The 25,908-nt window shown below is 53.3% G+C and overlaps 1 protein-coding gene across 6 annotated transcripts in view; it reads left to right on the top strand.

Moving 5' to 3' along the window:
* Positions 1-2,773: 2,773 nt before the first annotated feature.
* SHANK2 (SH3 and multiple ankyrin repeat domains 2) overlaps positions 2,774-25,908 on the top strand; it is a 549,988-nt gene continuing 526,853 nt past the window's right edge. For 2 of the 6 annotated variants that reach the window (XM_070457813.1, XM_070457814.1), the window contains exon 1: positions 2,774-3,177. The gene's annotated coding sequence lies outside the window, so the exon portion shown is untranslated. Of the gene's footprint in view, positions 3,178-3,867; positions 4,234-25,908 lie in introns of those variants that run through there. The other 4 variants (XM_070457816.1, XM_070457815.1, XM_070457811.1 and 1 more) reach the window with 3 other exon arrangements.

Here is a 25,908-nt window from a genome sequence, read left to right as displayed (position 1 = left end):
CCGGACAGAGGAGCTGGGTGATTTCGCATCTCTTCACGGTACGATGCCCCAGTTTCTAGTTCTCTGTAAAGCAGTTACTCTTTCTGGGAAATCCTGGCCTGCCTTGTGCTCAGGGGTACAACCCAGAAATATGGTGACTGAGAGTCAGATGCTTCATGTTTTACAGGGAAAAAAGAAACTCTCAGAGGTGGAAAATGTCACATCTTCCATTCACATATCATCAGACATGTTGGGGGTGGGGGTGGGGTCCAGGAAAAGACAGCTTCCAGAAACAAAAACAGACAGTCCTGACACCAAAAAGAGAAAGAATGACTTCCCTTTTCCTACCCTGAGATGGAGCTAAGGCGCTCTGAGACGTGACCATGCTGGGTCCGCCAGGAGGAAGACCGCTTCGATCCGGGATGTCTAGGGGGCAAACCACTGGCAGACCCCGGCTCTCCAGGGCTGAGGGTGCCCCCGACGTGTTCCCGGGGCACTGAGGAGTGAGGAAAGGCACCACTGCATGGTTGTTGGGTCCCCAGTCTTCTCACAAGAGAAGCCTGGAAGGACGTTGTCTCATCCATGCAGGGCTGAACTGGATACTGAAATGGACACAGAGAAACTGGGACGAAAGCAGGCTACTGTCCTTAAAATGCCAAAAGATGTGGCTCGCACAGAGCCCTCTTGTCAAGCAACAAACACATCAGAGGGACTGGAGAGGGTGGCCGACAGGTGTCCAGTGGGGTGGACAGGCGGATGGAAGCCTGGGCCCCCAGGGAAGTGTTTCTTCAACACAGATGGGTTCTGGCGTTGGCCCCCTCTGTGATAACAGCCACTTCCTCTGACATCTGCATGGTGGTTCTAGAAATCTGGGCAGGAGCTTTTAGGGGTCAGGAATCTGATTGGGGGGAGTGATATTGTGGGAACTTGAGTTATAGTCGTAGGGCAAAAATTCCATTTAAAAATTTTATTTTATTTTATGTTGAAGGGTTTCCCAGGAGGTACTAATGGTAAAGAACTCGCTTACCAGCACCGGAGACTCAAGAGACACAGGTTTGATCCCTAGGTCTGGAAGATGCCGTTGAGTAGGAAATGGCAACCCACTCCAGTATTTTTGCCTGGGAAATCCTGTTGGCAGGGGAGCTTGGCGGGCTAGAGTCCGTGGGGCCTGCAGAGAGTCAGACACGACTGAGCGGCTAACACACCGAGTTGATGAAGTTGGGTTAGTTCCAGGTGTACATGAAAGTGATACAGTTCTACATATACACGGATCTATTCTTTTTTAAATTCTTTCTCCACATAATTATTACAGAATACTTAGCAGAGCTCCCTGTGCTACACAGGAGGTCCTTGTTATCTATTTTAAATACAGTAGTGGCAAACACCAGAAACATGTTTTATTTGGGATCCGGGGGGGATGGGTGGAAGAAAGCCCTCCCCCCACCCCCTCAACCCCTGTAAAGCACTTCCCAGAAGACCCACCACTGAGGAACCCAGAGAACAGAGGTTCTGCCAACCGCGCCCCCCCCCCCCCCCATGCCCGTCCCCTGCTTCCAGGTGGAAGACACTCCACCGCCAGGATCCTGCCAGGCCTTCATTCTTCCCGTTTGAAGGATCATTATTATTGGATTGATTGCCTCCTTTATTCATTCAGTAAATATTTTATTAGATCTCATGCTTAAGGGAGCAGAGGAGAGAAAGGAGTTTGCATCCGGCAGCTGCCCTAAAGGACTTCCAGTATTTTACCCCCATGTGTCCTGAACTATCAGGCCCTAAACACAACTTTTTTTTTTTTAAATCTAAGTGCTTTTAAAGACTTCTTTGAAATGTGGGACAATTACGCAAGCAGGAAAAAAAAAAGATATCTAGAGCAAATATTTAACTTTGCCTTAGGTATGTTGAAGTCACTGGCCCATGCAGATCTCTCAGGCATGTCCTATAAAATTGACTTAAATATATATATATACACGTATATATTCTTCACGGGGAGACGTGGATTGAGGTTTTGTATAGGGGAAGGCTTGCTGAACGTCACAGCCCGGACTCTGGTGTTTGCCAACCACACACCGCCCTCCCCCCGACATGCACGCTTTGGCGGCCGGAAATGCTTTCTCTTGGCAGAATTCTGGCAATCTCAGGACCCAGAAACCTCCCTGGCGTCCTCAGAGACAGGTGGAGTGACCAGTGAATCATCAGGGTCTTGAGAAAAGTTATAAGCCGACGGCTCTGACCCCCCAGGTTGGGAGGAGTAAAGCCAGCTTCCCAGCTCTGAGTGGGGGGCGGGGGGGGGGGCAGGGGCTTAGGACACCCGCCTTGGGGTTATGGCAAACCTAGCGCTGCCGGGGTCCTGGATAATAACAGAATTCCCCGGAGGGTGCCTCCTCTGAGCCGCGGGCTTTAATTCCCCCACCCGGGTTGGCTGGGAGGGCCGCGGGCCGAGACGCGGGTCAGCCCGCCCGGAACGGAGGCGCCCATCCGGGCGGACGGCGGCGCGCTGCCCAGGCACAAAGTTTGCATCTGCCCCGCAAACCCTCGGAGGTGCGGGCGGCTCTGCATTTCCGAGCCCTGCAAACAGAAAACGCTCCTGGGCCGGAGCCGGCCGCGCAGAAGGAACCGGGCTTTACAAAATCCAGGGACGTTAAGGTCCGCTGGGTTTCACCGGTTGGGGGGGCGGCGAGCCACGCAGCCCGGGGCGGGGCGGGGCGGCGGGCGGAGGCGGCCCCGGGCGCCCGCCGGCCCCCGGTTGCTACAACAGACCCCGCACGCCGCGGCCGAGTCGCCACCGCGGGCTGCAGCTGGACAGGGCCAGGTGGGGAGGGGTCGACTGACCTCGGCGGGGCGGGAGGAGACCCCGGGCGAGGGGCGCACGTGAGTCCCGGGCTGCGCGCGTCCTTTGGCGCCAAGGGGACCCCTCCCCCACCCTCGCTGGCCCCGACCGCTCGCGGCCGGCCGGGGGAGGGGCTGTCCGGCCGCCCCTGCCCGGAGCCCCCAGCCCGGCTGCCGCGCGGGGCGGGGCCGCGGCGTCCCCCCGCCCCCCAGCCCGAGCACCTGAGCGGCGGCGGCGGCGGCTCCCGCGCTCGGGCCAGCCGAGGCTCGGCGTAGCTCCGGAGCCCGCGGCCGAGCCCGGAGAGCGCAGACGCCCGCCCTTCCCTGGGGGCTCTGACCCGCCCGGACTCCCGGAGCCGCGCCCCGAGCCAGGTGAGGCGGCGGCGGCGGCGGGGGGTGGGGTGGGGGCGTCGCGGGGCGCTGCGGTTGCAGGGTGGGGGTGGCGGGGGCACCGTGTGCGGCCGGGAAGGACAGTGGCTGGTCCCTTGGGAGCCCGGCCGTGCGGATAGCTGCCCTTTGGGTGCTTCTGGCTTCCAGGAGCACCAGCCACTGGGTAAGCGCGGTTCTGGACTCACAGAGGCTGAGGGTGGGGGGTTGAGAAAGGGTCCTTCGAGTCCTGCTGGGACTAACTTCTCTATAGAGACATCCCCACCCAGCCGCCCCCACCGTTTCGTTCGGGACTAGGGGTCGATTTAAACTGCTTTGGAAGAGGCTTGGGGGCAGAGCGCAGGAGCACCCTCTTCGTCCCCTGCGCCCATGAACCCCCTTCACCTCTAGCGCCTCCCCTTGGGGCACCGCAGGTGTACCTACCTCCGCCTCTTGCCCGGGGTCTCCTTGCCTTAGGTCGCCGCCCACTGGCGCGGGTACCTGGGCCCGCTTGCCTGGCGGTGGAACTGGCACGGGGCCGCCAGAGGGCGCGCGGGGGGCGGGGACCCGTGCCGCGGTCGCAAGGTCCCCGGAGACCCTGCGTCGGCTACCCCGGCCCCGCACCGGCTCCCAGAGCCCCCATCCAGGTGCGCGCGGCTGGAGCAGCGGGCTCGGTGAGGCCGGGGCCGGTGCACCTGGCGCAGGCCCGGGAGTCGTGGATGGACCCCGGGGCCCCTGGGGTCGAGCAGAGCCTCCGCCAGATGCCTGGCCTCTGCCCGCCGCGCGCCCCAGCCGGGTTGGGGGGCCCGACTGAGGCAAGTGAGTGGCCCCCCTTGCTCCGCCGCCCGTGAATTATGCAGGAGGCTGGCACCGGCGCGCTCGAGTTGCTCAAGTTTCCCTGGCAACTTTCGCCCGGGCATCCCTCCCCGGCTGCCGGGCAGCTCCGCCCGCGTAGCGCCGTGGCCCTGGCGCCTCCTCAAGGTGTCCGGGGCGCCGGGGGCGCCTGGAGACCGCGACCGCGCACTCGCCGCCTGAGTTGGGGCCGCTGGATTTTGCGAGCAGGTATGATCCTGGTGGAGGGTCTTGCCGCCTCTGATCGGAGGGTGGGGGGTCGAGGTGGACCTGGCCCCAGTGTTCGGAAGGTGCCGGGGACGGGGTGGACCTCGCCGCCGGAGTTCGGAGGCTGCTGGACCGCGGTGCGCCTCCTCCCGCGCCTAGGTGCGGGGAGGGTGGGCGCGTTGGCGGGGTCAGTGTTTCCTTGGGGCTGGGGGCGTCCGAAGGGGGCGAGGCCGCTTCTGGTGACGGTGGGCTTTCAGGCGGAGCTTTTAAAGCGACCCTGGGCGGCTAGATCTGAGAAGTCGCTTGGGCCCCGAGATGGGAGCTTAGTCCGGGGTACCTGGGGGCCCCGGTGGGCGGCAGCTATGGGCACGGTCCCAGGGATCCTCAGAGACCTTCCGAAAATAAAGCGGTTCCCACGTGGAAGTTCGAGGTAGTAAATTGGATAGTTTCGTGACCTCTTTTTGTTTGAAACTCAAGTTCCAGGCTTAATGAGGTCAACCCGCTAATTAAATTAAGCACCAAGAAGCAGGGAGGTAATTTCGGAAGTCGTCCGCGGAGGGATGGCTGCGGCTCGGTCTCTGCCAGGGACTTGCCCTCCGTTCGGCCGACTCGGCCTCAGGGAGAGCCCGTGGGTTCTGGGTCCCACCTCCATCCCAGTGTCGGTGGCCGCGCTCAGTAATCCTTCCTGACCACCTGTTCCGCTTGGGGGACTTCGGGATGTCCTGAAGAGCCCCCGGAGGTGGCTGCTTTTGGAGACCTGAGTTTTCAAACCACTTGTCTGCAATAACAAGGATGCTATTTGATGAAAAGGCAGAACATCTGTGTGCCTGGAACTTTGTACCCACTGAGGGCTTGGCAGTGATTAAATGGGGAAGGTCAACGTGGCTGTTCAGTCACTAAATCGTGTCTGACTCTGTGACCTGCTGTCCTCCACTGTCTTCTGGGTGGGTGTGTGTGTGTGTCTGTGAGAGTCGCTTAGTCGTGTCCGACTCTTTGTGACCCCATGGACTATAGCCCGCCAGGGTCCTCTGTCCATGGGGATTCTCCAGACAAGACTCTGCGATCCCACAGACTGTTTCTGCCCATGGAATTCTCCAGGCAAGAATACTGGAGTGGATTGCCCTTCCCTTCTCCAGGGGAACTTCCCAACCCAGGATTAGAACCCTGGTCTCCTGCAACTCTACTATCTTCTGGAGTTTGCTCAAATTCTTCTCCAGTTGAGTCAGTGATGTTATCTAACCATCTCATCCTCGGCCACTGCCTTGCCCTAAGGGGGATCTAGAAGTGGTAGCATGGACCTTTGCCCAGGAAGTCACAGTATCCTTGAGGAGGCCGGAGGACGACCCTGTCTGGATAGGAATTAGGCCACTTTGCAAGTGGCTGGATGTAAAACTCCTGGGGCGCAGGCTTCTCCTGGAAGCCGGTTCCATTATTGTGCAGGGGAATTTCTGCTTTTCCAAGAAGAAAGAATTGACTGGAAAGCTGGTGCTTCTTTGGGCTCCCTTGGAAGAGGCTGTAATTCTTCTGGAATCAAAAGGAGTCCTTGACGAATGAAGTGATTTTACCTATAAAGGTGCTTGCCTGTGGGCGCTGTTGACAGCACTTGGCTGCTCCGAACAAATTAGATCCCTTTGAGGGCTGGGGGAGGGAAGGGAATCTTTCTGCCTCCTGGCTCCCAGCACAATTGCTTTAGAAAGCCCTATTCATATGCACGTGTGATTCCCAGAGGTTTTCCTTCTTTTGTTTTTCTGAAGTGCTTGGGGCTGTGGGCGCACCCCGCTTACTGGCATCTAGGGGTCACTGCGGGCAGGCGATTTGGTCCAAGCCTCTGGGGGACCCCTGTGTAGGAGAGGCCCTGGACTGTGGGGTCAGGTATGAGGCGTGCCACCAGGAGGAGGAGGAAGGCGTTCCAAGATAGCGCTGCATTTTGTATTTCATCAGTGATGGGGAAAAGGAGGGAAGAAAAAGCTTGAAATAAGAAAAAGGTGTGGGGAGTTAACCAGTGTGCAGGAAAACAGTAGTCACACTGGCTTTTATGGAAAAATGATTCTTTATCTTACGCCCTCTATTTCCAGATGCTAGAGTCCTGGCGTCCTTGTCACCTCGGGTGAGTGCAGGAGGCTTTTCCAAAGTGGGGCTCAGCTTGGGAGGTGCTGAGGGAGTTGTGGGGTGCGTTTGTCATGGACCCCAGCCCCTGGTTGCCGGGCTCCGCTCCCCAGGTTTCCATCTCCTGCCTGGTAATCCCAAGGCCAGCTTGGCGACAGGCTCTCAGATCTGGAGTCAGTCGTTGCTCCTGGCGTCGGGGGTGGGCGGAGTGTGTGGCTAGAAAAGCCTGGAGAAAAGTATCAGCACAGCCTCCTTGCGCCTCACACTGTCCTGAGCCCCAGGGAGGGAACATTTAGGATCTTCCAAGTCACCCCCGGGGCCAGTTTATTGAATCCTCTGCTTTGTGGGAAGGACTAGATTGAGGAGGAAAACACCCCAAACAAAGGTCCGATGTTTTCGTCTTGGAAGCCCCCTCGCCCTCACCTGGTACTGTCTGGGTGAAGGGCTCAGAGCCAGGCCTGGGGACCCTTGTGACCTGGCCTTGACCCGCCCACCCGAATAAGGGGCTGGGCATTCATTCAGAGGCGGTGTAGGTTATACTGCATTTTCTCTGTGTCTTGCAAACATGAGCCCATCAAATAGTCATCTGGGGGCCTGGAGCTGGGCGCAGGGGGCCTGCTCCAGAGGTTCCAGGCTGGAGAGGAGAAAGGAGGGGTCGGACAGTTAGTGTTGGCGGCACAGGAGTAGTGATGGAGGTGACCGTCGTGTGCTCTAGGGCACAGAAAGTGTCCCCAGCCCAGTCTGGGAAAGGAAGGCGAGGGGTATCCAAGAACACCTGGACGAGGCCCGGGGTGTCAGATCATGTCGCTGTGATGCCCTGGGACCTGGCAGGAATGTTCTGGTTCTTATTCTGGCCGCGTCTCCCCTTCTGCCCACCTTGCTGTAGGTGGCCTCATCCAAGTTTCCTGAAACTCCAGGAAGAGAAGGACTTCCCTGGTGGCCCAGTGGATAAGACTCCACTCTGTGCTGAAAGGATGCAGGTTCAGTCCCTGGATGGGGAGCTAAGATGCCGCATGCCTCGGGGCCACATATCTGGAACATAGAGCACAAACAATATTGTTGTTATTGTCGTCAGTCATTAAGTCTTGTCCCACCCCGGGGACTGCAGCACGCCAGGCCTCTCTGTCCTGCATTGCCTCCCAGAGTTTGCTCAAACTCACGTCCATTGAGTCGGTGAAGCCATCCAACCATCTCATCCTCTGTCATCCCCTTCTCCTCCTGCCCTCAGTCTTGCCCAGCATCAGGATCTTTTCCAATCTTCCCATCCGGTGGCCTAAGTATTAGAATTTCAGCTTCAGCATTGTAACCAATTCAACAAAGTTTTTTAAAAATGGTCCACATCAAAAAAACAAACAAACAAAAAAAACCTTCCATAAAGAGATTGGTGCAATTGGTTATTCCCATTTTACAGATCAGGAGCCTGCAGCCCAGAGGAGTGAAGCCACTTGCCCCAGACCACCCGGCAAGGGAATATGGGAGCTGGGGTTGCACCAGGCAGCCTGGAAGAGCCCAGCCCTAAGCCCCCACACTGCACACTTCACCCAGAGGGAAAACTCATCCCATTAGAAGTTTATTTTTCTTGTTACTATGGTGTGAGAAAAACTGTAGCCAGCAAGTGAAAACCAGAGTTTCTGATCACACTTCCTGATGTGATAGACCTTTTTATTTTTTCTTCGAAAGCAGATACAAGAAATGCTTTGAAGGGGCTCACAATGTTGCTGTCACTGGCTCCCGTGGTCATTCTGAAGTGGAGCTCTGGGCGGCAAGGATGCATCCAGCACAGGCCTGGCCACCAGTGAAGGGGCTTCCAGTCTTGGTGGAAGGGGAAGGGAGCCCGCTTCCCCACCTGAGCCGGCTCGGGGCCAGTACGCTGGGTCAGAGCTGACGGATGTGCCCCGGGATGGGCCAGCTGAGGCTCCTGTCACCTCCTGGGGTGGGGGGGGTGTAGTGGCAGAAGCCAGTGCAGTGAGGGGCGGGACAGGGCTTGAAAAACCTCCTGGGGAGGTTTCCAGAATGCTTCCTTTGACTCTCAGCACTGAATGGAAGCCACAGGCCCCAGAGGTCAAAGCTGCCGAGCTCCTCCGTCCCTTCCTTCCTCTCCCTCCCACCTCTCTCTCCCCCTTCCATCCTTCCTTCCTTTGCACAGGGTGTCGAGCTTGGTCTGGGGAGTAAACACTGACGTTTGGAAAGGAACTGTTCCCTGACTTTAACTGTATCTCTGCAGCCTAGAGTGTGACTTGATACCCACCTTTTCTTGACAGGTAACTGAGGGCCTATAGAGGATGTCTTTGCTCGTCTCCTTTCCTGAATTTATACCCCCTGCTTCCTTCCCCTAGGCGTTTTACCCTGATGTCATAGACTTATTTTTGTTGTTCAGTCACTAACTTGTATCCAACTCTCTGCAACCCCATGGACTGCAGCATGCCAGGCTTCCCTGTCCTTTGCTATTTCCCAGAGTTTGTTCAGATTCATGTCCATTGAGTAAATGATGCTATCTGACTATCTCATCCTATGCAACCCTCTTCTCCTTGCCTTCAGTCTTTCCCACCATCAGGATCTTTTCCAGTGAGTCGGCTCTTTGCATCAGGTGGCCAAAGTATTGGAGCTTCAGCTTCAGCATCAGTCCTTCCAATGAATATTCAAGGTTGACTTCCTTTAGGACTGACTGTCCAAGGGACTCCCAAGAGTCCGCTCCAGCTTATGGGTCTTTATGCTTGTCGGTCTCTTATTAACTGATCAAGTGTAGTTCTCTGCAAGGAAAATATCCATACATTGACTTTAAAATCCTGTGACCTCAAGCTACTAAGTATTAAAAGAAAAAAAAAATCCCTTTTGGATTGAGAAAGCCCCGCGATCAAGCAGTGTGAGTACATTGCAGATTTTTAGAAATGGAAAATGTTCCTGGAAATGCCTCTCTTAGCGATCAGGAGGTGGGTGTTTCAGGTGCTTGAATTAAAGCCTTTGTTTGGGGTTTGGGAGTCTGCTCCCCACAAGATTCAGTGAGGGCTGGAAGGCCCTTGGCAGGTAGAAGATGGGAGGGGCTGCTGGGGGAAGGGGGGTGTCCCAGGCCTTGCTGTGACAGAGTGATTTCGGGGAAGACTGATTCTCTTTAGACTGGGCCCCTTGGAAAGGGTTCCACTTTGGAGCCCCCGCAGTGGAGGAGAGGAGCGTAGGTAAGACTCAGCCCAGCCCTGCCGGTTCTGGCAGGAGTTTCCCCCGGGGACGGGGTGACACCTGGGTGAACGAAGCGGCACGGGATGCCACCTGCTGCTCCGCGCGGGCCAGGCCCTGTGGACGGGGAGTCCTGCCCCAAACTGTGCTCACGCAGGGCTCCACCCAGGTCAGGGCCCATCGTCCCGGCCAGGTGGGGAGTGGCTCCCCCCGGGACCCTTCCTGGGGCTCTCAGGGGCCCGTGGTGTGGCTAGAGCCTGGCGAAGGGCAGGACGGAGCTGCAGGACCGTGGCCCTCCAGACTGGGTCTCAGGAGGGGCTCAGGGAGAGGGTCACACCTGCTGGGGGCCCGGCTTGGAGGAGGGAAGCAAAGCCCTGGAACCTTCCTGGGAATTCTGGGCCCCCTGCCCTGGAGGAGGCAGGCTGGGTGAGTGGTGGAGGGGTGCTTCTGCCCGCTGGACCGCGCCCCTCAAAGCCCAGGGCACAGCGGCTCTTTCTCGGGGTTTTCCTGATCCCTACCCCCATCACCCTGGACGGGGTCTGGCAGACTATTGCGCTGACCTATGCTGCGTGGGGGACCCGTCACCAGGCCGGCAGGTCGCCAGGAAAGGACCAGGTCTTGCTTCTCTGTTGCCCAGGGTTGGGAGGGCACCGGTTCAGAGTAGCCCTTGTCACATGGCTGGATGGCATCAGTGGGTCCAGACTTCCCCTCCCACTTGGGTGTTCAGCTCCCAGGCAGGCCACTGGCCCGCTCTTTCTTGGCCTCACCCTGAGGCTTCAGACCAGGGGACAGTGTGGCCGCTCCCTGCCACCCGCCTCCAGGATACTGGGTCGTGGCAGGTGGCACGTGGATCTATGGCACCCGGACGACCGCCGGGGTGTTCACAAAGCTGGCACCCGGGGAGGGGGGATAGGGCAAACCTTCAGCTGTGGTTAAATGGTTTTGTTGTTGAACCTGGAGTCCAGGTGACGCTGGCGGTGGAATTCCTGAAGACGGCTGTGGTGAGCCTGGTGTGTGTGGTTAATGATTCTCCAGACACGGGGTGGTAATTGGCACGCTCTGGGTTTCCAAGGGTTTCAAGACTTCTTGGCTTTCCTGTAGGGAAATGGTCCAAAACTGCGTGGGGGGCTGCCTGGCCCGGGTGTGTCCTGATTCTTCGGGGTCCTTCTGGGCATGTCCCGGGCCGGTGAGTGACGGCAGAGGAGTCTGGATTCTGCTCTCTCTTCGTCAGCCTGTTTCTGATGAGGGTCTTTGGGTTGAGGGGGGCGGACACCCGCTCAGGCCGGGGTCAGGGGTGTTTTAGGGGATCCAGGCTGTCACTGCAGGGTCAGACGGCTCGCAGAGTCGTCTTTCCCTCGGCCTCTCTTTCTCGGTGGCCCATCTTGATGACTCTACGTTGTGAAAATCAGGGATATATGTGTACCTGTGGCTGATTCACATTGAGGTTTGACAGAAAACAGCAACATTCTGTAAAGCAATTATCCTTCAATAAAAAAATAAATTAGAAAAAAACCAGGGTAACAGCGAGTGTGTGAGCCTGCAGAGCTCCATGCGTGGACGCACCCCATCCTTGATGCAGTCCCGAGAAGTGGACACTTCTGTCCTCACGCCCATTCTCTGGGGAAGCAAACCAAGGAAGAGGGAGCCAACCTGGCTGCCAGGACCTGGGCCAGGCAGCCGTCCACTCCATGGTGCAGAATTAGGGACCCTCCCTTCCCTCGACTCTACACATGGACATCACCAGGTGGTCAGTATGGAATCAGATTGATTATATTCTTTGTAGCCGAAGATGGAGAAGCTCTATACAGTCAGCAAAAACAAGACCTGGAACTGACTGTGGCTCAGATCATCAGCTCTTTATTGCAAAATTCAGGCTCAAATTGAAAAAAGTGAAGAAAACCACTAGGCCATTCAGCTATGACCTAAATCAAATCCCTTATGATTATACAGTGCAGGTGATGGATAGATTCAAGGGACTCGAGCTGGTAGACAGAGTGCCTGAAGAACTATGGATGGAGGTTTGTCACATTGTACAGGAGGTGGTGACCAAAACCATCCCCAAGAAAAAGAAATGCAAGAAGGCAAAGTGGTTGTCTGAGCAGGCCTTCAAAAGCAAAGGAGAAAGGGAAAGATATACCTAAGTGAATGCAGAGTTCCAGAGAATAGCAAGGAGAAATAAGAAAGCCTTCTTAAGTGACCAGTGCAAAGAAATAAAGTAAAACAATAGAATGGGGAAGACTAGAGATTTCTTTAAGAAAACTGGAGATACCATGGGAACATTTCATGCAAAGATGGGCACAATAAAGGACAGAAATGCTATGGACCTAACAGAAGCAGAAGATATTAAGAATAGGTGGCAAGAATACACAGAAGAGCTATACAAAAAAGCTCTTAATGACCCAGATGACCATAATGGTATGGTCACTCACCTAGAGCAAGACATCCGGGAGTGTGAAGTCACTTGGGCCTTAGGAAGCATCACTATGAACAAAAAGCTAGTGGAGGTGGTGGAATTCCAGCTGAGCTATTTCAAATCTTAAAAAATGATGCTGTGAAAGTGCTGCACTCATTATACCAACGAATTTGGAAAAGTCAGCAGTGGCCACAGGACTGGAAAAGGTCAGTTTTCATTCCAGTCCCAAAGAAAGGCATTGCCAAAGAATGCTCAAACTACCGCACTATTGTTCTCATTTCACACACTAGCAAAGTGATGCTCAAAATCTTATAATCAAGGCTTCAACAGCATGTGAACTGAGAACTTCCAGATGTATAAACTGGATTTACAAAAGACAGAGGAACCAGAGATCAAATTGCCAACATATGCTGAATCATAGAAAAAACAAAGAATTCAAAAAAAAAAACTACTTCTGCTTCATTGACTATGTTAAAGCCTTTGACTGTGGATCGCAACAAACTGTGAAATATTCTTAATGAGATGAGAATATCAGACCACATTACCTGCTTTCTGAGAAATCTGTAGGCAGGACAAGAAGCAGCAATTAAAACTGGACATGGAACAACAGACTGGTTTTAAATTGGAAAAGGAGCACGTCAGGCTATATATTGTCACCCTACTTATTTAATTTATATGTAGAGTACATCATGCAAAATGCTGGGATGGATGAATCACAAGCTGGAATCAAGATTGCCAGGAGAAATAGCAATAACCTCAAATATGCAGATGTAACCACTTTAATGGCAGAAAGTGAAGAGGAACTAAAGAGCCTCTGGATGAAGGTGAAAGGAGAGTGAAAAAGCTGGTTTAAAACTCAACATTCAAAAAACTGTGATCATGGCATCTAGTCCCATCACTTCATGGCAGGCAGATGGGGAAAGTTGCTGGAAAATGGTGGAAACTGTCATATTTCATTTTCTTGGGCTCCAAAAATCAATGTGGACAATGATTGCAACCATGAAATTAAAAGATGCTTGCTCCTTGGAAGAAAAGCTGTGACAAACCTAGACAGTGTATTAAAAAACAGAGATGTCACTTCCTGACAGAGGCCTGTGGAGTCAGTGCTACGGTTCTTCCAGTAGTCGTGTGTGGATGTGAGGGTTGGACCGTAAAGAAGGCTGAGCACTGAAAAATCGATGCTTTAGGACTGTGGTGCTGGAGAAGACTCTTGAGAGTCCCTTGGTCTGCAAGGAGATCAAACCAGTCAATCTTACAGGAAATCAATCCTGAATATTCATTGGAAGGTCTGATGCTGAAGCTGAAGTTGCAGGCCTTTGGCCACCTAATGTGAAGAGCTGACTCTTTGGAAAAGACGCTGATGCTGGGAAGATTGAGGGCAGAGGAGAGGGGGTGACAGAGGATGAGATGGTTGGGTGGCTTTCCTGACTCAGTGAACATGAGCAAGCTCTGGGAGGTAATGAAGGACAGAGAAGCCTGGCGTGCTGCAGTCCGTGGGGTCACAGTCAGACACGACTCAGCGACTGAACACTAGCAACAGGCCTTCGCACCCCCTGTCGTCTTAGGGATGATGCCCAAGCTTCCCTTTCTGCTCATTGCAGGATGAATGCAACAGGGTAGCACAGGGCTTCTCAGACTTTTGGTCTGAGGATCCTACCCCCCTCTTTGAAGAGTTTTAGGGACCCCCGAGGACTTTTTGTTTATGTGCGTTTTATCTATGGATATGTATCCTATTAGAAGGGCTTCCCAGGTGGTGCTAGTGGTTAGGAACCTGCCTGCCAGTGCAGGAGATGTAAGAGATGCAGGTTCATTCCCTGGGTTGGGAAGATCTCCTGGAGGAGAGTATGTCAACCCAGTCCAGTTTTCTTGCCTGCAGAATCCCAGGGACAGAGGAGCCTGGCAGACTACGGTCTATAGAGTCGCAAAGAGTTGGACATGACTGAAGCGACTTACATGCACACACACATACTGTTAGAAATTTAAAAAGATAATTTAGAGATATTTAACAGTGCATTTAAAAATGACAGTAGCTAAACCCAAATATGTTAATGTAATTAATGTCTTTTTATGAAAAACAAAAACAAACAATAGCTATTTTTCAAAACAAGCTAAGACAATGAGAAGTGTGGCATTGATCCAGAAGGTTATCAGGTAGTCCCCACCCCATGGGATGGGATTGCTGGTGGTAGGATGTGGGCTCAGCCAGGCCAGAGCTGGTTCGGTCCACAGCTGGGGTTGTATCTGACTCTTTTTCGACCCTATGGGTAGCCTCATGCCAGGTTCCTCTGTCCATGGGATTCTCCAGGCAAGAAAACTGCAGTGGGTTGCCATTTCCTCCTCCCAGGGATCTTCCCGACCCAGGGATCCAACTGCATTGGCAGGCAGGTTCTTTACCTCTGAGCCACCCAGAAGGCTAGATGGTGTGGCGGTGACATTTGGGAGCCAGGCAGTTCCTTAGGCGAGAAGGCTGTGTCTTGATCCCGGAGGGGGGCCGCCTGCAGCGGGACGGGTGGACGGAGGTGGCTGGGGGCCGGGGCAGCCCCCGGGAGGGAGGGCGACTTCACCTGAGAGGAGAGATCGTCCCACACTTCTGCCTTTCCAGACTGAGTGCCTCTGTGTCACCGTCTTGCCCAGGCGCCCTGGCCGGAACCCTCTCCACACCGTTGAGTGGGGTGGTGAGAAGGCGCCCGGGTCTGGCTCCTGGTCTCAGGGGAGCCTCTAGCCGCCCACCATCACTGTGCTGACCGTGGCGGGCGCCGTGCGGATGCCCTCCGTCAGGCTGGAGAGGCTCTCTTTTCTTTGCTGAGTGTTTATGTCATGAAGTGGTGCTGTGTTTTGTCAAGAGCCTTTTCTGTATCTCTTGGGATGATCAGCTGCATTTTGTCCTTTATTCTATTAATGTGGTGTCTTACATTAATTGATGTTTTTTGATGTTAAACCAATTTTGCATTCTTGGGATAAATCCCACTTAGCCATGGTTTATAATCCTTTTGGTAAGCTGTCAGATTCGGTTTTCTAGAATTTTGCTGAGCTTCTTTGTGTGTATGTGCATAAGAGTTTGTCGTTGTCTTGGGATGGTATCACGGTAATATTGGCCTCATAAAATTATTGGGGTGTATTCTCTTCTACTTTTTGGAGGAATTTGAAATGAGTTGATATTCTTTTTTTTTTAAATTGAAGTATAGTTGATTTATGTACCGCAAAGTGATTCAGCTATACATATGTATAAATCCTTTTTTGGTATTTTCCCATATATATATGTAGTTTATCACAGGATATTGTATGTAGTTCCTGTGCTATACAATATATGTGTAGATGGATCATGCTCAGTTGTGTCTCTTTGCGACCGCATGGACTGTAGCCCGCTGGGCTGCTCTGTCCATGGGATTTTCCAGGCCAGAATAATGGAACAGGCTGCCATTTCCTCCTCCAAGCGATCTTCCCACCCAGAGATCAAACTCGACTCTCTTGTGTCTCCTGCATTGGCAGGTGGATGCTTTGCCGCTGAGCCGCTTGGGAGGGCCTTGTTTGTCATCCATTCTCTATATGATAGTCTGCGTCTGTGAACCCAAGCTCTGAGTTCCGTCCCCCTTCCTTCCCCAGCCCCTGCAGCCTCAAGTGTGTTGTTTCTGTCTGCGCATCTGTTTTTGTTTCATTGACAGTTTCATTTGTGCCATATTGTAGATTCCACGTGTAAGTGATCTCATGTGATACTTGTCTTTCTCTGCTTTACTTAGTGTGATAACCGCCAGGTCCATGTTGCGGCACATGGCATTATTTCATTCTTTCCATGGCTGAGCGATATTCTATTGTATACATGTACCGTATCTTCCATCTATTCCTCTGCCAGTGGGCACTTTCGTTGCATCCATGTCTTGGCTGTTATGAATAGTGCTGCTGTGATAGGAGGACCTGTGTGTTTTTGAGAAATTAATTCTTTCAGTGTTTCAATGTTTGAATTCACCAGTGAGGCCGCCTGGGCCTGAGCTTCTCTCTGTGTGAAGTTTTGAATCTGTTAACTGCTTCCTGCTGGGTTTGCTTGTGCCCAGGTCTTCCGTTTCTTCTTGAGTCCTGGTGGTTGGCTTCATTTCACTGAAATCTGATTCCTCTCAGCATCTAACTCATTGCCCCTTGGTCGTTCATAGCGTTCCCTTGCCTTCCTTTGTGTTCCCGTGAGGCTGGTAAGGTGTCCCCCCTTCATTTCTGAGTTTGGTGATTTGAGCGTTCCCCCTCCTGATCATTCTAAATGAACAGTTTGTCAATTTTATTGACTTTTTCCAAGAACCAGCTTGGGTCTCGTTCGTTTTTTGCTCTGTTTTTCTACGTTGGTTTTCATTAGTTTCCGCCCTCACGTTTATGACTGCCTCCTTTCTGCTTGCTCAGTGTTAGCTGCAGCCGGAGGAGACAAAGGATGAGAAGAGGGTTGGCACAGAGGCACCTCCGCGGTCCAGAGGGGAGGGAGGGCTTGGTGAGGGGCTTGGGAAGGAGGTGGGTAGGATGAGCCTCACTGAGAAGCCGCACTTGAGCACTGACTTGAAGGAGGAGAGGGAAGTGAGAAGTAAGGATGGAAATTGATGTGTAAAGCACTGTTTTGCACTTAACATTTTAAAGTTGTGCTAAGACGTATGTAACACACAATTTACCATCTTAACTATGTTAAGATGCTCACTCACCATCTCCTCCTCCAGCCCCGGGCCCCCGCCATCCTGTGGTGTTGGAGAAGAGTCCCTTGGACTGCAAGGAGATCAAACCAGTCCATCCTAAAGGAAATCAGTCCTGAATAGTCGTTGAAAGGACTGATGCTGAAGCTGAAACTCGAATACTTTGGCCACCTGATGTGAAGAGCTGACCCATTTGAAAAGACCCTGATGCTGGGAAAGATTGAGGGCAGGAGGAGAAGGGGGTGCTAGAGGATGAGATGGTTGGATGACATCACTGACTCAATGGACATGAGTTTGAGCAAGCTCCGGGAGATGGTGAAGGATGGGGAAGCCTGGCGTGCTGCAGTCCGTGGGGTCACAAAGAGGCGGACACGACTGAGCGACTGAACTGACTCACTGACCGAACCCTGTTAAGCCCACAACTCGGTGGCATTAGGAGCATTCACACTGTCATACGACCATCACACTATCCATCTCCAGAGCCTTCCATCGCCCCAGACTGACGCTGTGTCCCCATAAACACTCACCGCCCATCTCCTCCCCCAGCCCCCAGCCCCCACCATCCTGCTGCTTGTCTCTGTGGGTTTGATGACTGTAGGTCCTCATAGAAGTGAAAACACACGTCGCCTGTCCTGCATCTGGCTTATTTCACTGGGCGTAGTATCCTCAAGGTTCATTCATGCTGTGTCTTGTGTCTGAATTTCCTTCCTTTTTAAGGCTCAATAATCCTGGTGGCGCAGGGGTGAAGAATCCACTTGCTGAACAGGAGACTTGGGTTTGATCCTTGGGTGGGAAAGATCCCTAGGAGAAGGGAATAGCAACTCACTCCAGTATTCTTGCCTGGGAAATCCCATGGACAGAAGAGCCTGGCGGGCTACAGTCCATGGGGTCGCAAAGAGTCGGACGGGACTGAGTGACCAAGCAACAAACAGCAAGCACCTTCCACTGTGCGGATGGACCACACTTTGTGTATCGGTTCTCGGTCCATGGACACTCAGCTGCATCCACCTTTTGGCTGTTGTGAGTGAAGGTGGAGATTCAAGCCCTCCCTTTCAGAAGGCACGTTTTAAAGCGATGAGCAGCCCAAGGCCCATCTGCTCTCAAGATGGCAAAGCTGAGACTCTCACCACTCTCCTTAGCCCGATTACTCTCCCACGGGAAGAGGCCCATCTTTCCTCCTGGGTGTCTCCACAAGGCGGGGGGTGACCTCATACGCTGGAGAAATCCCACGTCCAGTGTTCCCACCCCCAGGGGGGAAAGGTGCTTCTGCCTGGGAGTCTGGGTCTCCCCTCTGTGGGTTTGTCCGGGACCAGGACAGGACCGAGGAGGGCGCCGGGCCAGAGAGTAGCAAGGGTGGGAATGCCTCCTGCATGATTCGCTCATTCACTTCGTTGGTCAGTTGCTAAGTTGTGTCCAACTCTGTGACCCCATGGACTGCAGCACGCCAGGCTTCCCTGTCCTCCACCACCTACTGGAGCTTGCTCAAACTCACGTCCGTTGAGTCGGTGATGCCATCCAACCATCTCATCCTCTGTCGTCCCCTTCTCCTCCTGCCTTCCATCTTCCCCAGCATTAGGGTCTTTTCCAATTAGTGGGCTCTTTGCGTCAGGTGGCCGAAGGATTGGAGCTTCAGCCTCAGCATCAGTCCTTCCCATGAATATTCAGGGTTGATCTCCTTTAGGATGGACTGGTTTGATGTCCTTGCAGCCCACGGAACTCTCAAGAGTCTTCTCCGGCACCACAGTTCAAAAGCATCAGTCTTCGGCGCTCAGCCTTCTTGATGGTCCAGCTCTCACATGCGCACATGACTATTGGAAGAACCATGGCTTTGACCAGGCGGATTCATTCACTGACTCTGTGCCTTCTGATGTCCCAGGATTTCTCTGTTCTGAGTCCTTCCACGCCCGTTGCCGTGGGACATGCTCCTCTGCTCTCTCCTGATCAGCTCTGTGCGTTGCTTTGCACGCGTGTGTTATTTCTTCCGTGAGGACTTAGCCCTTGTGTCCGTGTGGATCCAGTTTGCCCCTTTCTGCACAGGAGGACCCGCCCCTTTCCCTGCTGGCTTTGCTCCCCGCTGTCCTGGCTCCAGCTCCCAGAGTCCTTTTGGGGATTGCTTTTCTATCAATCTGGCTCAAGTCCAGCGTGTGTGTTTACAGTCCCTCTGAAGGAAGCTTTGATGCTTGGCGGTATGAGCTCCTTTAGACCGCACACAGCCACGTTGCAAATTGTTTACTTTTGTGGTTGAGAGAACGAGTCCGTTCAGAGGGATGGGTCAGCTCAGGGCTTCCCATCAGGGAGGATCGAGCTTAGACAGGCTGGACCCCCCGGGCTGAGACAGTCCAAGGTGATGCTGGAGTGCTGAGTCAGTGTCTTATCTTCTGCATCTGGGACCGTTGACTCCTGGACGAGATACCTAGGTCGGCGCCGATCAGCTCTGTTCGTTCAGGATGGTGGTGCCAGCCCCATGGGGCTATGGAGCCCTTGAAACGTGGCTAGTACCACAAGTTGAAATGTCAGTATTTTACATGTTTTGGATTCCATAAAATATGTTATAAATATTCATTTCAACTGGTTTTCTTTTTTTCTTTTTTGAAACATGGCTACTCGGAAATTGAAAATTACATTTGTGGCCTCAATTCTGTTGCTGCCACAACAGAATTGTAGCATCCCTCACTGCGGGCTGCGATCGGCTTCCTTATTTCTTTGTCCCCTGTCTCCCCACCACCCCCCGCCAAGTGCCTCCTGCTTCCACCTGTCATCCCACTGTCTTTTTCTCAGATGGAACCCCCTTTCTGCAGAGGTGATTCCTGGATTTAGCAGTAGGACTTCATTGGAGGAACAGGGGAGAGGTGAGAACTTCTGTTTTGTCAGCTTTCTACTCCAGGGTGGGCTCAGTCCCACCTCTCAGAGAAACTGGGGGTGGAGGAGACCCCAGAATTAACTAGGATGGATCAGGGTTCCAGAATGCTGGTGCTGGGGGGGCCCAGGCCCAGCCTTTGGGAGCACACTGGGCCTTAGAAAGGAGAAGGGACCTAGCCAGGTCCCGGTAGGTTTCCTGCAGGACCCCTGACCCCCAGGGCTGAGCAGCTTCCCCTAAACCCTGAGGCTGTGGACTAGTGTAGATGCTCCACCCAGACCAGGCCCAGTGAAATAGCTTTTGGGGTTTATTCTCAAAACAACACCGAAACACCTAGATTCTTACTGGAAGTGTCTGGGAACAGTATTATTATTATCTAACCTTCACTGCTGTGTCTGGACAGAACAGGATTATTTTTATGTAACATTCATTGCTGCCCCTGCACGCACAGACAGTTTCCTGGCCTCCACTGGAGTGTCCGCCCAGTACTCAGGCTGCCGGGGTGTGCAGTCACCTGAAAGGCCTGGGAGATTCCCCAGCAAAACGTAACCCGTGCTTGGTTGTGGGGTCACTGAACTGCGGGAAGGAGGGGTGGTTTGGGGCTTTCCCAGAAGACAGGAAATACCTCCAGGGTAACGGACTACTCAGCCAGCTCCACGATGCTTCACGTCTTCAGGCAAAAATGATTTCTTTGCCGGGCTTACTTAATTACATCGTAATAAATAGGGCATGAAATGGTACGGACCTAACAGAAATGGTATGGACGTAACAGAAGCAGAAGATAGTAAGAAGAGGTGGCAAGAATACACAGAAGAACTGTACAAAAAAGATCTTCACGACCCAGGTAATCACAATGGTGTGATCACTCACCTAGAGCCAGACATCCTGAAAGTGATGCCTTAGGAAGCATCACTAAGAACAAACCTAATGGAGGTGACAGAGTTCCAGCTGAGCAATTTCAAATCCTAAAAGATGATGCTGTGAAAGTGCTACACTCAGTATGCCAGCAAATTTTGAAAACTCAACAGTGGCCACAGGACTGGAAAAGGTCAGTGTTCCTTCCAATCCCAAAGAAAGGCAATCCCAAAGAGTACTCAAACTACCACACAATTGCACTCATCTCACACGCTAGTAAAGTAATGCTCAAAATTCTCCAAGCCAGGCTTCAGCAACACGTCAACCATGAACTTCCAGATGTTCAAGCTGGTTTTAGAAAATATAAAGGAACCAAAGATCAAATTGCCAATATCTGCTGGATCATCAAAAAAGCAAGAGAGTTCCAGAAAAACATCTATTTCTGCTTTATTGACTACGCCAAAGCCTTCGACTGTGTGGATCACAATAAACTGTGGAAAATTCTTCAAGAGATGGGAATACCAGACCACCTGACCTGCCTCTTGAGAAACCTGTATGCAGGTCAGGAAGCAACAGTGAGAACTGGACATGGAACAACAGACTGGTTCCAAATAGGAAAAGGAGTACGTCAAGGCTGTATATTGTCACCCTGCTTATTTAACTTATATGCAGAGTACATCATGAGAAACGCTGGGCTGGATGAAACACAAGCTGGAATCAAGATTGCCAGGAGAAATATCAAAAATCTCAGATATGCAGATGACACCACCCTTATAGCAGAAAGTGAAGAAGAACTAAAGAGCCTCTTGATGAAAGAGAAAGAGGAGAGTGAAAAAGTTGGCTTAAAGCTTAACATTCAGAAAACTAAGATCATGGCATCTGGTCCCATCACTGCATGGCAGATAGATGGGGAAACAGTGTCATACTTTATTTTTTTGGGCTCCAAAATCACTGCAGATGGTGATTGCAGCCATGAAATTAAAAGATGGTTACACCTTGGAAGGAAAGTTATGACCAACCTAGACAGCATATTCAAAAGCAGAGATGTTACTTTGCCAGCAAAAGTCCGTCTAGTCAAGGCTATAGTTTTTCCAGCAGTCATGTATGGATGTGAGAGGTGGACTATATAGAAAGCTGAGTGCCAAAGAATTGATGCTTTTGAACTGTGGTGTTGGAGAAGACTCTTGAGAGTCCGTTGGACAGAAAGGAGATCCAACCAGTCCATCCTCGAGGAGATCAGACCTGAGTGTTCATTGGAGGGACTGATGCTGAAGCTGAAACTCCAATACTTTGGCCACCTGATGGGAAGAACTGACTCATTTGAAAAGACCCCGATGCTGGGAAAGATTGAAGGCAGGAGGAGAAGGGGACGACAGAGGATGAGATGGTTGGATGGCATCACTGATTTAGTGGATGTGAGTTTGAGTAAACTCCGGGAGTTGGTAATAGATAGAGAGGCCTGGTGTGCTGCAGTCCATGGGGTCACAAAGAGTGGGACACGACTGAGCAACTGAACTGAACTGAAATAGGCCATGAAATAAACAATGCCATCACATAAAATAGAATAAGATAAAACAATAAAAAATATAGTTACATATGTCTTCGTGGGTAGCTTGATTATTATTATTTGCATTTTATTGCCAGCTTTTGTCAGAATACATGTTGTTGTCTACCTGTGTCAGGCACTGCCATGCCAGTGATCTTGTGGCATCTTCACAATCCACCCTAGGGGTGGAGGAAGTATTTTTATACCTATTTACAGAAGGGGAAACTGAGGCCCAGAGAGGTGCAGTGACTGGGGTTTTGAGTCCAGCAGGTGCCTTTGTGCTTTGACCAGGCCAGCCTCAGAGCTGGAGGGATATGAGCATTTTGTCCTGCTTCTCTCCCTGAGTGTCTGTCTGTCCTGATGTCTCTGCTGACCACTTACTGTGAAATCTGCCCAGTGACTAGGTGTTTGTATAGCCCCATCCCCCGACCTCTGGGAGGAGGGATGATGATGAAGGCAGGTTCAGCTTCTCAGATGTCCTGACTCCAGCAGGCCCAGACCCTGGACGGTGCCTTTGTCCTGGTGGGGACGAGTGCCGTGATCCAGAGCATCCTTCTCCAAGGCTGTGGTCGGGGGTGTGTGGCCTGGAGGGTTTTATCCACATGGGAAGTACCATGCTGCTGCAGGACGGAGCAAGGCTCCAGTGGTTTATGTCTCTGTTCTTGCTCCTGAATCTTAGCAGCTTTGGGGAGTATTGACTGGCCCCCCATGCATGCTGTAGTGTCCTGACGCATGACTGCTGTGTGACCTTGGGCCAGCCAGCTGACCTCTCTGGGCCTCAGTTTCCTCTTCCTGAAAATGGGGTAATGACATATGTCTGGCGACATTGACTGTTAAGTGAAATCACCTACATAAAGTTGAGACTGTTGTGACTGACCAGGGTTCTTGGCCTCCTTAATCAATAGAAATTGATCAGAGGCCAGACAGGGAATCCAGTCTTTATTGGGGCCCCTGCCGCAGCCAGGGGGAGCAAGGACAACCAGCAGGTTCCCTTGCTTCTTCCCGAGGGGGAAGGAGCTAGTTCCTTCCCTGCGGTGAGGGTGGGTGTGTCCAGGGTCAGACGGGTGCCTCGGGTGGCCTGCCTGCCCGTTAGGCAGTGTTGAGAGCAGGGGGCGTGCGCGGGGCCCTGCCTTTGCTCCTTGCTCTTCAGAAGTGCCAGTTGGGTTTTTTGGTCTCCTTGTGTCTTTTGTGCAGAATTTGCCCCAACTACCCATGCAGTGTTATTTTTAGCTCCTGATGGTTTCCTTGCTGGAGCAGAGGTGTGTCCAGGTGCAGGCACTGTGGCGAAGGGCCCCGGGTCCCCACCCGTCTCACCGAGATCCACCTGCGTGTGCCGTGAGCCTCTCGCGTCACCATCATTGGCAACACCTGTCTGTGCTCGAGCTGTTCGGATTGGACTTGGGCCACGTGCAGGTCGGAGTCAGTAAACTGCCTTCCCCTCTCCTGCTGGGACCTCCTGTCAGGCCCCGTTGTGAACTCCTGCCCCGTCTGGTCTCTGCAGAGCCTCTGGTCTGAGCTGTGAGTGCATTGGGTTTATGGGGGGCTCAGGGTGACAGTGTCGGGGCAGGGACCCAGCAACCTCTCTGGGTACCCGTTGCCCCCGCAGGGGTCCTCGAAAGCCTTGGGGACCCACCCGAGCTCCTCTGCTCCCTGGTGCATTGGGGAGGTCCCCTGGGGGGCTCCCATCGGGGCTGACACTCCCCCACCCCCCAGGATCACCAGGGAGAGGTGGGGGCTGTTCCAAGTGGGTCTTCTTGGCCGCGCTTTTGTTCATTTGAAACTTTATCCCGCTGTCGTTTACTAAAGAGGGAGGGGAGGGCCTGGAAGGTGGGGATGGAATATATATTAAAGTGATCCGGTTAGGAGCCCTTTCTGGAAAGCCTGCACTGTGACGGGTAGGGCCTTTGGTGTTGGACAAGCCACAGTTCCATTCTGCTTTGTGACTGCTGCCTGCGTGAACCACCTGTGCGATCTCGGGCGCTGCCTGGTCCTCCACCGCGTGGGGCTGGTCACACCGACCTAATCAGTAACAGTTAGATGGCGGTCTGTCAGCTACCAACCTGCACAACAAAAGCCTGCAGAACTTAGGGTAAAATGGCTACTGCTCCTTTCAGGACCAGAGTAAATATTTTTTGCTTTATGCTGTAAAGTCTCTCTACAAAGCAACAGCAGTCACCAGCATCATGTGAATGAATGGTCATGGCTGTGCCCCAATAAAACTTTATTTAGAGGAACAAGCTGTGGGCCAGATTCGGCCCACGGGCAGCAATTTGCCAGCCCCTGGCTTGTATATCTCACCATTTGAGCAGGAGGAGGATGGGTGGTCCTTGTGGTCACCGAGTTCAACCGTGGTCGGCTGGTGAGCAGGCCTCACTCACGTCTCTAGGGTGGGCTAGCTCTGGGCTGGGGGTGGGCGGTAACTGCATCATCCATTTCTCACCACCCCCCCGGCAGGCCAGCCTGGCCTGGTCACTGGGGGGTCCCAGGGTCCCCGAGAAGAGCAAGAGGGAGCAAGTGCCCATGCGTCCCTCTGCACTGGGCCGTTTGGCTGAAGCGAGTGGACTGGCCAAGTCCAGGGTCACTGGGGGGCCCTGTGTGGGTTCGGTGCAGCCCTGTCTGCGTGTGGTCCCCCTGCTGCTGGTGTCGCGCGGAGCACCCAGCTGGGGTTTCACACTTTCAGGGGGCACTGGCTCTGTGGTTCGGCTGGCGGGCCTAGTTCCCATTTTAGCCGCGTTCTTGAGTGACCCTCTGCGGCAGCTCTTATGAAGCTGGTGTGGAGCCAGAGCAGAAGCGGAGTTAAGAGCGTTCTCCGGAGGTCAGGGACCCACAGGGTCTTCATTAGTGATGAGCGATTTTCCAGAGGGAGCGGAGGGGTCATGGCAGAAAGGCAGGAGTGGGAGCTGTGGTCCTGACGGGGCTGCTCAGCAGCTCTGGGAGCCCGGCCTCAGTTTCCTCATCAGAAGAATGGGTAGATCAGACAAAGTCACGTTCTTGCCTCCCCAGACTTTTAAAGCCGTGGCGCAGACAGTACAGTGGCGAGGCGGAGTCCACACTCGGACATCCTGGAGGGTCTCGGGAAGGTCAGCCTCAGAAAGGTGCTGTGACAGAAGCTGATGAGATGCTTTTTCCCCTTTCCTCCTCATCCCTGAGAATGTTGGCGTTTTGCCTTGTATTGAGGTTTTCTGTCCTCCCTCTCTCCATAAAGTGGATTCTGAATCCTTGTGAGCTTGTGTGAATGAGGTTCTTTTTTATTATTGAGGTGAGATACACATAAAACCAACCATTTAAAACTGTACAGTTCAGTGGCATTTAGTACAGAAAGTTCTGGTTCTGTCACCCCAAAAGGACACCCCTCTCCCAGGAACAGTCCGATCCTTGCAGCCCCCAGCAGCCATCTGTCTGCTTTCTTCTGCCTTTGTGGACTGACCTACTCTGGACGTTGCATGTAAGCGGCTGGTACGACGGGAGGGCGTTCATGGCGGCTTCTCTCCGTGATTAGAACGCTCCCCGCGTTCGTCCACCTTGTGGCCGCGTCAGGGCGCCGTCCGTCTTAGCGGCTGAGTTCTCTTCCCTTCTCTGGATGGAGAACGTTTCCTCTGGTCTCCTGTTGTGGCTTCCCTGATGGCTCAGTGGTAAAGAACCCGCCTGCCAGTGCAGGAGATGCAAGAGACGTGGGTTTGATCCCTGGGTCAGGAAGATCCCCTAGAGTAGGAAACAGCAACCCACCCCAGTGTTCTTGCCTGGAGAATCCGTGGACAGAGGAGCCTGGCGGGCTACAGCTCAGGGGGTCGCGGAGTCAGACACGCCTGAGCACCACCAGCTCCTGTCGGTGAACACGAGCTGTTCCCGCTGTCTGACTGTTGTCAGTGATGCTGCTCAGGCAGTCAGTTCAGTCGCTCAGTCGTGTCCGCCTCTGCGACCCCATGAACCGCAGCACGCCAGGCCTCCCTGTCCATCACCCACTCCCGGAGTTTACTCAAACTCATGTCCACTAAATCGGTGATGCCATCCAGCCATCTCATCCTCCGTCGTCCCCTTCTCCTCCTGCCCTCAATCTTTCCCAGCATCA

The sequence above is a fragment of the Odocoileus virginianus genome, chromosome 28, assembly GCF_023699985.2.
Source record: "Odocoileus virginianus isolate 20LAN1187 ecotype Illinois chromosome 28, Ovbor_1.2, whole genome shotgun sequence".
NCBI lineage: Eukaryota > Metazoa > Chordata > Mammalia > Artiodactyla > Cervidae > Odocoileus > Odocoileus virginianus.
This window is presented reverse-complemented; position numbering and strand designations above follow the sequence as displayed.